Genomic DNA, 12,329 nt, shown 5'->3' with positions numbered 1-12,329 from the left:
TTGCTTTTAAATTCCTAAATCTTCATCTGCCTTCTTTTTCTCTTCTTTTTTTTTTTTTTTTGACATTTACTTACAAAGTTGTTTTCTTTTTTTTTTTTTTTTTGACATTTACTTACAAAGTTGTTTTCACTTTGTTATTTTTTGTGCCATATTAAGGCCTGTTCTGCTAGCCCTTGTGCCAGACCATAGACATTTAATTCCCCAGATAATTTTACATGCAAATATGTGAGAAGGGCAAAGAATAGGTGGATGGAGAGATTTCTGGTCCTCGTGCATGAGCAGTGCAGTCATCTGCTAGTGTGGATGTTATTAATGTTAGTAATTATTAGCCTCAAGATGCTGCTGAGAAACTTCATCCACATTAACAACTGACCTTTGGGGGGTGATTTCAGTATTCCCTGAGGATGCTGGAAACTGGTTCTAGTTCTTCTGTGTTTTGGGGTTGGTTTCAAAATCGAAGAATCACAGAATCATCCAAGTTGGAAGAGACCTTCAAGATCATCTAGTTTAGCAATCAACCCAGCATCAACATAGTCCCCACTTAAAATCTCTCTCTGGTGTTATTCATTATGGGTACAGTGATCAGTTTGGAATGCCCAGCAGAGAGTGAGGATGCCCTTAGCTGGATGACAGTGTGCTCATCTGGAGACCCGAGGCTATAGTTTACTGTCATTCAGACTTCATCCCTCATTTTGTGGGAGCAGGAAGCAAGCTGCTGAAGTGCCTTACACTTGCAAGGAGCTCTTCCCTGCTGGCTCTGGGTGGAGGGCTGGTCTTTCCTTGGTCCACAGTGAATATCTTGCTGCTTCCTGAACTGGAAATGTGCTTACAAATATCTGGTCAAAAAAATTTCAAGGGCCAAACAAGATCATCAGGAATTTATTACTGATATTTTTTGGGTTTAGCAATGCCTGGGACCCTTGGGCATGGAGCAGGAGCAGTGGGTGGGACAGCAGGGTTTTTCACCCTTATTACTAAACCTGTGATTAGTCTCCTGCACACTTGTGCTTACAAAAGTACTGAGCATCTGGAGGGCTGCTTACCCTGTGCACCTCTGTTTTTCTGTTTTTTCTGTAAAATTCCCTCCTTCACAGGGCATTTCAGCAGGGAAGCTTTGGGGAAGACTTGGACAGAGTCTCTTACTCCTCCCCACTCCCCAGTCCTGCTGGCAGCTGGCATGGCCCCCCTCCACCTTCCTGCTGGTTATAATCGTGGCTGTGTATTTCTGCAGACCCCTGGTTCAGAGAGGGGCCGCAGCCTCCCTTTTACACTCCTTAGTGTTCCTTTTCCTGTCAGTGTTTATGAAAGACTTTTGCACATAACTCAGATGAAAAACTCCCTTGTGCTGAGCTGAGCATTGCCATATGGCAGAGAACACGTCAGAGTAAACATGTATTTAAAGGACACAGAAATTCTGGGTGTGTAGTAGGTCCAGATTTCTGGATCTGTGGTAGCTCATTTACTCCTTTTTCCATCCACAGCTTTTGAAAGCTGCTTCCTACACAAACTTCTCTATTTTTATTCTAGCAAAAGACTGTAAAAATTTAAAGCAAACCCCAAAATTTTGTTGTAGTGAGTGGTAAATGGTCACTGCTAACTGATCCCTGAGCAGAATATACAAATATTGTTGAAACAGATAAAGTTTTGTTTGATTTCTGAGACCTGCCCATGTTGTGGGAATTAAAACAAATCTTTTGAAGATGCATGCTCTGCCATTAAATTGCTTGGGCTGAATTACTGAATCCAGGCAAAGAACCAATTTTGCTCCCTGAAAAGCAAGGCTGACTGAATTTGTTAAAATGTTAATCATAGAGGCAAGCCTGTGGGTCCCTGGGGCGAGATGCAATTAGAGTTAAAAGTTCACAGTATAGAAAGTTTTTTAACTGTCTAGTTTTACATCTTGACTGTAGGGAGAGGAGTTTCCACTGTACATTGAAGACATTGTTCTACAGCCTTTGCAAGTTGTTGGGTTCAGCTGCGAAGATTTTAAAAGCTGCTTTTGTTGGCAGCCTAGGACACATCCGTGACCTTATTAAAGTGGAAGTGAAAGCTCTTTTTTTTTTTTTTTTTTTTTTTTTTTTTTTTTGCAACAGTAAATCTACTAATTTTACAGTCAGTTGAACAGCAATAGATTAATTTGTTTAAAGTCTGCATTCACAAAGAAATTGTGAACTTCGCTGCCTTGAATACCCGAAACTACAGTGCGATATTTAAAGGGTAGAAACTATTACAACTTGCCCTAGAATGGTCCAAGCAGTTCCCTGTCACCTGCTTCTCAGCACAGGTGCTGACCTCCCCGTCTATTCTATCCCTCCTGACAGACTAGCAGCCAGGCTGGGGCTTTGTGTGCAACAGAGAGCGCTTTTCCAATGACTGGGCCAGTTTTCTTCAGCAATCACAGGAAGCAGAATAAAGAAGAGGTTAAGGGCCACTGCAAGGGTCAGAATGGGTTAAATTTAGTTAACATCAGAGGTTATAGCTTTTAACAAGAGCATGAAGGAAACTTATTCGAAGATGCAATTTGTTTCTTCTTTGTCAACCATTATTTTTTTTTACTCTATTGATAGTGACAGCTTAACAAAGTTTTTATATGCCAGGGTTTTCATCCTTTAGAGGATAAAGAACTGCGATGCAAAAAAGAGATGCAGGTGGAAGACTTTATAAAGCCTCCATGATTTTCAAATTGAGGGTTGAAAGTAGGCTCCCTGCGTGGCTAAGTCAAAAATAATTTGTAAATGTTAAAAAAAATGCACATTATGGACAGAGGAACTGCCTTTTTTTTTTTCTCCAGTATAGTTTGCCAAGAGTAGTGTTTTATCGGGAGCCTTACAATCTGCCTGATTTTATACGTATTTTTTTCCAAGGTAATCTTATTTTCTTTTTTATCACCCTCTAAAGATTATCAAAGTCAAATGCCTTTAACAACAATCTTCATCATCTCCCTTCAAGATATTTTAGTCTATAATGTTTTTTGTGGTTTTTACTCACAATTTAGTGAAGAAGAAGAAAGTAGAAAATGCACTCAGTGTAGCTGCAGTGTTAGGTTCTCAGTCAAATTCTTGGAATGCAAAATGAGGAAGGTTTAAGTCTTTCTGAAAATTATTGAAGAAAAATAATTTTTAAAAGGTTCAGTAGCATTTTTCACGCTTTTGTACATTTCTGTACAGATCATCTTACGACAATTTTTTAGATCAAAATTAATACAACACTTTTTGTTGTTTTATCCTGATACAAACTAAAGAACTGAAGTCAAAATTTAATTAAGTCTGATAACAATTCATAAATACAAACAATGCATTTTGGTAGCTTTTTTTTTTTCCTCTTTAACATGTTTTCCTCAAGGGAAAAAAAAGCTTATTTTATCATCCTGTCTCCCTATCCATCTGTCTCTCTGCGAGTTCTCTCAGCAGTTTTAATTGCTTGGACACTTCAGCCCAGTTTGGCAAAGAAGCAGGAGCCTCAAAGATTGTACATTTATAGTAACTATATGTATTTCTGACAAATTTTGTGAAAACAGTGGAGAGACCTTTTTTGTTTCTGACCTCACCTCAACCTGGTGTCTTTTTTCTGGCAGAAGGGTTCATCCAGCTGACCAGGCTGTGTATGTGTGTGGGCTGCCCAGGTAGCACACAGATGTTATCAGACCAGACTGTGGCCTATCAGTACTTAAAGAGGGCTTGTAAAAAAAGAGGAAAAGTAACTTTTTACACTGGCAGATAGACATAGGGCATAGGGAATGTTTTAAACTAAGAGGAGAGATTTAGAGTTAGGAAGAATTTCTTTACTCAAGAGGGTAGTGGGACACTGGCACAGGTTTTCCAGAGAAGTTGTGGATGCCCCATCCCTGGAAGTCTTCAAGACCAGGTTGTATGAGACCCTGAGCAACACAATTTAGTGGGTAGCATCACTACCTTTGACAGAGGGGTTGGAACTAAATTACCTTTAATGTCCCTTCCAACCCAAACCACTCTATAATTCTGTGATGCCATAATCAGCTACAGTCCACAGTGTCTTTTGCCTTACCAGCTGCTCAGGGGCTACATGGGTGATATGTTAGGCTAAGGGGGATTTTGAGATAGGAGAAGGAGCCTGAGCATTCTAATAGCAATTGGGAGGTGTAGGGGATGTGCTGGGGTGATTTGGATCTGTAATCTTGGTATTTGATACTGTAGGTCTGCTATAGGAGGTAAGAAGACTGGGAGCTGACAACATAAACCTCAACAATTCAAGCATCAGTTACTTCAGTGTTCATTTGCTCACAGGAGGAATTCCATCTGATTTGTGGTGTCATTGTTACCAGTGTGATGAGGGCTAGAAATTTCCAATGCACTTGCTGTTCACTCAGGCTAGCAGTGGGTTCCCAGATGTAGAACCAAGAGCTGGTTTTGCTCTCCAAAGAGCTGGATTATGCCTTTTGGTGCACATGATCACTTCGACTTTTCTGGGAAGGTTCTGTTCAGATTCAGTTAGTATGAACCCTTTTGCTGGTGTAGAATTAATTCTTCCCTGAGAGACAGCTAGCACATCTAGAGAAAGGCTGTGCAGATCATAGAAGCATTTGCACTGGTATGGTGTACAGGCAGGTGTTTAGACTCTTGACTGGCTAAGGACTAGAGAAGGGGAAGAGGGAGTGGAGAAATACAGGGCCTTCTCTGTCCCCAAAGATGGGGAATGTGGCACAATCCAGCTCAAGCAGTTGAGCACTGTGTACCCCGCTCTCTTTGGTCCACACAGGGGCAGCCTCTGCTGAGGAGGTGACTTTGAAAGGCAGTGAAAAACAAACGAGAAAAAGTATGGATCTCCACAGCCCAGACAGACTGGCCTGGAAAAACATAACAAAAACTCCCACTTACTATTCTGCTCACAAGCTGCCACCAAAACTCAGCTGTGAGGAGAATAAGAGCATCTTTTTAAAAATGTAAAACTGTCTTTTTTGGTTTTTTTTTCCTTCTGAGCTGCTCTTACAGGCTTTAAAGCATTAATTTCAAAAGCTTCACAAAAGCAGCAGGGATCAAACAGTCCAGGCTGAGTGGAAGCTTGGGGAGGAGAATTGTGAAGTAAGTTGTGAGGGTGATGGCTGCAGACACGGAAGCAAGGTTATTTGTTTGTTACAAGTCAGTGATCGTAGCCTGCTTTTAATGATGGAGCAGCAGAGAAGGAGAGTTAGAGCAGCCCAGAGAGCCCTGGATTCACACAGCCTAAAGTTCAGCTACGTCTTTTGTCTCATGCTTCTGTTGTCTGGTTGATTCTTGGATTGGGAGTCAGGAGATGTGAGTTTTGTCTGCAGTGCTGACGTGCCCTGTGACCTTGGACAAGTCTGTTCATCCCTGTGCTTCTCCTCTCATCTTTTTGCTCACTTAGAATCTCTCTCCCCTTTTCCTTGCAGTGTCTTTCCCTAATTATTCATCTGTACCGTGTGCAGCTGTGCTCTCAGGTTAGGCACTGCTATTGTCTGAGCGAACCATAAAGAAATCCCGCACTGAGCACGTCACTAGGATTCTCCTGTTATCTCAGGATTTCACTGACAACCTTAATAAAACAAAAGACTGAGTGTTCCTGCCTACTGCGCAACTGCCTGCTTTTTCTGTAACATCTTGAACAAGAGAAAACATAAATTCTGATCCCTGGGTTGTCAGAAGATAATGATTTATAGTATTCCACACTTCCTGATTATTGGTAACATATTTTTTGTTCCTGAAATCGCAGCAGTAACTTCAGTACTTCACAGTGCCTAATTTTCTTCAAAGTGAATTATAAACCAGCATGCTGCTGTATATCTTACTCGTTTTGATAGGCTTTCCTTAATTTTGCTCTTTTGTGGAGGTGCAGTTCATGTGCCTGAGACTAGGGACAAAGCCTCCTTCAGAATTAATTACGAAGTACCTCTGAAATCTACTCTATTTTATCCTCATAAGGATGGGGTCCAGTGCCAGGATAACTGGCTCTGCAATGTGAGCTCAGCAAAATTTGCTATGTTCAAGTTCAAGTTTCCTTGTATATGCTGCTCTACATGGTCCAAGATGTCAGCATCATGTGAAAAACCCTACTATATGCTCTTGGGGAAAAAAAAAATTACATCCTTCAGCAATAAAGCATGCATACCAATCATCCATATCTGCCCTTGCATCTCCTTCTGTTCCAGCCAGAATTCAGGCTGGATTTTTCCATGAGATCTGTAGGGAAACTCATCATTCAGAGTTTTGTGTTTCACATTTTCCTACAGTGTAGAGTCCTTTGATTTTACATCAGGTGTGCTCTTAGGCAGCATCTACAGCAAACCTCTCACAGCTGTGTCAGCTTTCAGCATCCTGCATAAATTGTCTGATCCCAGAGTTTGTACAGTTGTGGTTCCAGATCCTACAGTGCATTACCTCATGTTTAACTTTGATAGTCTCCCTCCCTTTTCCCTTCTGCCCTCCCTCGGCATCATACAGGATTATAAGAACAAGTTTTTGCCTTCAGGAGAAAGGGCTGTCAAAGACAATTTAGTACTTTGTGATAGAAGTGCAGAATTGGAGAATAATTTGGGTTGGAAGGGACCTCAGGGGAGTCATCTGCTCCAATGGTATACTAAGAATTTTGGACTGTGACCTCAACTTGGGTGACAAAAAATCCCCTTACTTATCTGTGAATCAGTTCAGGAATCAGCATGACCTGAGTGATTCTACATGCCACCCTGTAACATTCCAATGAAGGGTGGAGACCCTTATGTATATATATATATTTTTAGAAGCAATTACAGTCCTACAAGCTCAGTCCACCTCAAAATAAGAAAATAATCTGCATTTGGCTAGGACATTGAAGATTTGTTAATAATTTTGAAGTACTTTAGTTGTGCAGAGACAACTCTGCATTCCAGTCAGTTTATATATTTATTTGGATTCATATGCCAGTGATGCTTGCATGGTATCAGACCATAAGTTATTTACATAAATTAAACATGGATGATGGAGCCATGGAAATGAGTCATAATTTTTTCTTTAAAGAACAGCAGGAGGTAATTGTTTTTATAAGGAATTCAGAAACTAGCTCTGCATCAGAACATGTAATTGTACTCAGAAATCAAACAAATTATTTCCATATTCAGCTAAGACCAAGTAACCATCAAACATAGATGGTGTTGGAAGGACTGAGCATTTATTCATGCTGTAAAGGCTCACGTACATTTATTCTGTGTAAATATGTAGAAGGAAAATCATTCTGCAAAATATGCTAATAAGACGTTCTGTAAGTATTATTGACCACAACACTATCTGAATTTATTAATCTGCAGCTATATAGCATTTCTGTGTGTTCAGTGTAGTGTAAATTTAGTGTCTGGCCCTAACAAGTATGGGCATGAGCATACATAGAGAAACTGAAGTTTCTTGTTTGTCTGCTTATTTACAAGGAAGTAGAGCAACAGAGATGGAATAATTTTTTTAAGATGCAAATCTCATTAATCTGAACCAACATGTTTCAACATGTCTCTGAAAAAGATAAGGGTTCTTGTTAGCTATTTCATGTCTGGTTAAAAATAAAGTGGGACAAATCACAGTATCTTTCCTGAAATGGCCAAAAAAGGGAAAAAGTTAAAAGCAAGCCTAGAAACCGGGCCAGTTGGTGCTTTATTTAGTGGCTCTTTTTCCATTAGCTCACCCTGCTTTTGTAAACTTTGGAGAGGAATGCTGTGTTATAACAGTAGCATTTGCTTTGCTTTTACAGTTCCATATGTGGATAATGAAAAACAACTGTAATTTGTGAGCTTGAAGTATAATTAACTGATGCCCTTAAAGGTAAACAGTTTCTTCCAATTATGTCAAAAAACTCCAGTCATGAGCCAAGAAAAGTGATTTATATAGAGGAAATGTAACAAATGTCTGAATAAATATATAGAGTCTGTCCCACTGTATTTTATTTAGTTTTAATTGTATTGATCGTAGATCCTTTGGTGCATTTCTGATAAAATTAAATATAGTATGTGATGTAACATTTCAATGGAGCCAAAGGCTTTGCTCAAGAGGAGCAAAAGATAGGTTCAAGTTTTCACTCTATCAGCTTCATATCAAGATTTGTGATCTCTCATTGCTCCAGGCTAGGTGAACTTAGTTTTCCACATTCCCACAGTTCACAAACTGACTGCAGGAGAAACAGAAAAAGCATCCACAATTTCCAGATTTGGATGTAGTCAATGAAATTAAGCAATTAGCTTTTGGTTGGCAGTCAATATATTTTTGTACAGTGGACAAAATCTGGAACAGATTTTGTCAAAGTGTAGAGCCGAATGATTTGATATGGAAATTCCCCTGAGGCTCTTCATACCGTCATTGCCCTCTGCAGGCTGGGTTTTCTAGCTGAACTAAATTTCATTAAGTAAACCAATTACTAATTTCAGTAAATTGTGCCTCAGTAGTGAAGCTGAGCCTTGAAAAGATTAAGATTGAAATAGAAATAGAAATAGAAATAGAATAATTTAAGTTGGAAGGGACCTACAGCAATCATCCAATCCAACTGCCTGACCTCTTCAGGGCTGACCAAATGTTAAAGAATGTTATAGGGGCATTGTCCAAATGCCTCTTGATCACTGGTGGGCTTGGGGCATCAGCCACCTCCCAGGTGGTGTTTCACCTCCCAGCAGGTGAAACCTGCTCCAGTGTTTGACCACCCTGTGGTGAGTCAACCCACTCAGCTCAAAGGATCCAAACTCTAAGTTTCTCTGAATATTCAGAATAGCATATCCCCATGAAAATGTGCTTTGTTTAGGACACAGTTCACTGGGGCAGAAGGGGGACAATATTCCACAGACAGGACATGTCCTTTCAGTAAAAAAAAAAAAAAAAAAAAAAAAAAAAAGCTGTTCAGTTTTAACTTGAAGTTTTTCATAAAAACAGTTTCAGTGGAAAATTTGGATATCCCCATGATAATAACTGCTCACAAAGTTTGCCAGGAAAAAGGGCAGAACATCATTGTTTATTGACCATATAAGCACTTGTCTTTGTTGAAGACTATATGGGTTGGAAATATCTGCTGTAGACTGAACAAATGTAGAGTCCTAGGATGGATTCCTACTTCAGTCACTGGAATTGCATAATGTCATTTGCATAATCACTCCTGTAGCAGTAACTACTCAATACCTCTGCAGTTATGGTGGTAGTTTTGTTGAATGCATAAAAGAGGAATTAAAGAACCTCCTTCTCGTCCCTTCCCAGCTCCCTGTTGATAGGAAAAGGGCCCATTACCTGGGGCAGGCACACAGGGATGTGCACTTCAGCAAAGGGTTATGATCTGTGTTCATTATATGCAAATTTGCTGGAGCATTAATCTGCTAGGCATTAACATAATATCTGTTGGTGCCTCGGAGTAATTCTCATCTCATCTAAAACATTCCTCATGTAAGCAAAACAGTTTGGCTACATAGAGAAATTATAAACTAACCATATCAAAATCAGCAAATATGAACCAGAGTTGAATGTGACCTGATTGTATGTGCAGAGCCCCACTGCCTTAAAGGCAGTTTATTCAGTTAAATAATCAAATTAAACAAGATAGTCCTAAATACATCTTGCTTAACTTGATTACTTAAATAAGCAGCCATCTGGCATGAATGACACAGATTAAGTTCTTCCTTAATTTTTTCTTCTTTTCATTTTTCAACGCCAGAATTGTTTTGCACCTTGTGCTTATTTCATGTTACTTCTCTTCTGGAGTATCTTCACATAGAGATTGGGGGCAGAAGTTAATAGATCTTATTACACAAGTACAAGCTGAACTCACTGTCTCTACGACTTGGTATTAATCAGCTGAAAGGAGTACATTAGCAACCCTATTTATACAATTATTTTAGCCACAGGAGAATCAATTTGTTGCTGTAGGAATACAGCTGAAATTTGTCAGTATTAGAAGGCAAGGGAGTCCAAGTGAAAATCCTAGCAAGTTTAAGTAATCCAGTTTGAGGATTTAGTAATCAATTTGAGGTCAGAGATCTGATTTCATTTAAAGTATTTTTGTATTGAAAAGTATTTTTCATTGAAAAAGAAACTTTTTGCTAGTCTTTATCAAATAGAAAATGCTTTTGGGTTAACAAAGCATTACTTAAGGTCTGATTCTGTGTGTTAGAACTGCTTTACACATAGGGACTGTCCTACTGACTTTGAAGGCATAAAAGGCTTGAGAAAAGTTATGTATGCAGGAGAGTGCTGAAGAGCTGGGACTACTGAGGGGCTCATTGGCATGTACCTGCACAAATCTTTGCTTGGAGCTTAGGATAGTTGTAGTTACAAGGAATTGTACTACAGTGAAATTAGTAAAAGCAAATGATGTTTAACTGGAGTGGAATGGTACTTTACAATGACCTTATATAGTCTCTTGCTTACAAATCTGGGCTGTGTTCTGCAGTGTCTTGAGAAGAGAGGATCCTCAGTCCTGACTCTTGTGTAATCCATGGATAGCATGACCAGCAGTTATTCCTCTCTCTTGAGGATGCAGGCCTGTGGAGCTTGACATAGTTCCCAGCACACACATCAGTTCTGAATTTGGGTCTCTAAACATTCACTTTTACCAAATGCTTTCAGATCCCTCCCTCTTTTGTTATGTGACTCTGGATAGCCCACATGTGTGGGTATTGCTGTGGCATTCTCCCCGTGCATGTCCTGGGCCCATCTGCCATCTGTATTTTGCTGTGAATCATCTGACTATTGCCATTCCCCTCCCAACTGCTCCCATTTTGCAGGTGGAGGGCTGTTCATGTGGAAGGTTGGGGGCAATGCTGGCAGCTACAGCTGTATTTGCAATTACACCACAAGAGTGTGATGGAGAGGAGTTGCTAAAATTATTTTTCCTTTGTATCCACGTGCAGCGTAAGGTGAATTTCTGAAAAAGGAAAAAATCTTGCTTAGGGTGGGCAACTGTGTGTGCTGGCAAGGTGGCTGCTGTGATTTAACCCCAGCTGGCAGCTAAGCACCACACACCTGCTCACTCTCTTCACACACACCCTCTCCCTCTCCCACACACACACACACACACACACTCTTCACCTGTGGGATGGGGAGAGGAGTGAGGAAAGAAAAGAAAATAGAACTCGTGGGCTGAGATAAGAACAAAATAAAATAAAAATTATAATTATGAAACAAAATAAAATATAATGGTAATGCTAATTCAATTAATAATAGAAAGGAGAGGGAGAGAGGGTGAAAACCCCCGAGAAACACAAATGATGCACAACACCACTGCTCACCACCCACTGGCTGTGCCTGAGCTGCAGCCAACCCCGCTCCCAGCCAACACTCCCCAGTTAATATACTGAGTATGATGCTCCATGGTATGGAATAGCCCTTTGGCATGTTCAGGTTAGATGTCCTGGCCATGCTCTCCACAGCTTCTTGTTCAGCTCCCCACTGGCACAGCATGTGACACTGAGAAAGTCCTTGACTTAGGGTAAGCACTACTTAGCAACAACCAAAACATCGCTGCGTTATCGACATCATTCTCACACTGAATCTGAAACACGGAGTTGTACCAGCTGCTAAGAAAACTAACTCTGTCCCAGACAAAACCATGACACTGACTCAATGAGAAGTTAAGGTTCCTGGATTTAGTATTTGCCTCCTCTTACCCCAAGGTCTTTAAAAGTAATTTAATTTCTCTATAGTGCTATTTCCCCTCTCACCTGTTGCCTTGTTGGGTTAGCCAGCAGGCTCCCCGAGGAGTTTTCACTGTGTTTCACTTGATGTTCATGCAGTGACCTTCATCATAGGGATACACAGCTGCCTTGGCATTAAAAAAGGCTGTCCATCAACTGAGCCACAGTTCCCTGACTACACAGCCTCTCCTAACCTGTGGGATGCCCAAGGAAAATCTTTTAATGCACACTTCAATGAAAAAGGTTCATGTTAATGCTGCTGGTTGGTTCTACCACACCAAGACCTTGCCACATTCCCCCCTGGCTCACCTCTCAGGAGGAGCTGGGCAGATCAAGATAACTCTGTGGTACGTTCAAGTCCTCCTATTCAGCCAGGGTCTTCACACAAGCAAGTAGGAAAACATCCTGAACAAGGATATCTGTAGAAAAGGACCTGGGGAGCATTGCTGTGGTATTGAACCCAGTAGTGTTACACAAATCCAGCTTCCTTTTCTTAGGTCAAAATACACTTAGCATCACAGAGTTCTGTATGAATGGATAACTAGATGAATCTTGTTCCTTCTGATTTATCAGGTGCAGAAGATTTCTGCCATGCTTTCAATATTTTTTTCTACCTCCAGCACAGATTCCAGTATGGAAGGTAAATAAAATGGCGGGTTTATCTCATTCCAATGTTATTCTGAATTTAGATTTTCATGTAAATGTAAGAATG

Source organism: Parus major, chromosome 1 (genome assembly GCF_001522545.3).
Source record: "Parus major isolate Abel chromosome 1, Parus_major1.1, whole genome shotgun sequence".
In the NCBI taxonomy this organism is placed as follows: domain Eukaryota; kingdom Metazoa; phylum Chordata; class Aves; order Passeriformes; family Paridae; genus Parus; species Parus major.
The sequence above is the reverse complement of the archived record's forward strand: the minus strand, read 5'-3'. Positions refer to the sequence as shown.